The following is a 1,143-nucleotide window of genomic DNA, read 5'->3' as shown; positions in this document are numbered from 1 at the left end:
AAGCATGAGCATCAATATTAATAATAAGGCTATAGGCATTGCCATACTTAAGGTATCAGTATGTTTAACGGGGACCCTGAAGTTCACAGAACTACAAAATACCTTTAGAAGAAACACCACAAATGTAGTCCTCCATTTGCCTTCTGCCTTCGCTCCGGACGTTGCTGCTGACGCCGTCGTCGCCGGACTGCACCCCCTTTTGCCGGGCGGCTTCTCTCGGTGGTTTCGGAGGTGCGCTTCTGCGCACCGCCCCGGGAGAGCCGCCCTTGGACTTGGGGAACATCCCCATAACACCTGGGACAGCCTGGCTTTGGCGTTTGGCGGCCAGTAGCGGAGCACAGGCCCTTTAAGGACCATCTGGGGGGAAGCTTGGGAGGAGCCCCGCCAGTGAGAGAGGCGGGGATAAAAGCCGGCCCGCCGGACCCTCCCGACACGCCCCCTTCTGCCTTCGCTCCGGACGTTGCTGCTGACGCCGTCGTCGCCGGACTGCACCCCCTTTTACCGGGCGGCTTCTCTCGGTGGTTTCGGAGGTGCGCTTCTGCGCACCGCCCCGGGAGAGCCGCCCTTGGACTTGGGGAACATCCCCATAACACCTGGGAAACATCGCAGTTGCGGAACTGCGCAGCTGCGCAGTTCCGGTTGGGGGAGGGGAGGCTAGGTTGCCCAAGGAGCATGAGGATGCCTGAAGTGGCTGCCCTCTGCTCCATCAATTGCCATAGGGGGGTGGGGGGAGATTAGGGATGCGGGGGATGCCGGGGCCAGGGATGACATCGGGGAGGGCGGGGCTCCGATTGAGGTAGTGTGGGGCAGGGGGAGGTATGGCGGTGGGAGAAGGGACTTCCGTTCCAGGGGAAGGCGGGATAGATGCATCATATCTATCGCGCCTTCCTGTCCCCCTCCCAGCCTGAAGGACCTGAGGGTCTCTCCAACCGTGCCACAAACCCTGTCGCTGCTCCTGTGCAATGCCAGGTCTGTTAATAACAAGGCCCACATCCTCCAGGATCTCCTGGAGGACTCGAAGTGTGACCTGGCTTGCATTACCGAGACCTGGCTGGGGCCTGAAGGGGATGCTGTGTGGGCTCAGGCCCTGCCTGCTGGGTACTCGGTGAAGGACCAGCGCAGGTTAGGTGGGCGGGGGGGGGG

At 61.4% G+C, this 1,143-nt stretch overlaps 1 protein-coding gene across 2 annotated transcripts in view; it reads right to left on the bottom strand.

The window, feature by feature from the left end:
• Positions 1–1,143, bottom strand: part of MDC1 (mediator of DNA damage checkpoint 1) — a 34,256-nt gene that overhangs the window by 16,427 nt on the left and 16,686 nt on the right. The window lies entirely within an intron of this gene.

Source organism: Sceloporus undulatus, chromosome 2 (genome assembly GCF_019175285.1).
Source record: "Sceloporus undulatus isolate JIND9_A2432 ecotype Alabama chromosome 2, SceUnd_v1.1, whole genome shotgun sequence".
Classification (NCBI taxonomy): Eukaryota; Metazoa; Chordata; class Lepidosauria; order Squamata; family Phrynosomatidae; genus Sceloporus; species Sceloporus undulatus.
The sequence above is the reverse complement of the archived record's forward strand: the minus strand, read 5'-3'. Positions and strand labels throughout refer to the sequence as shown.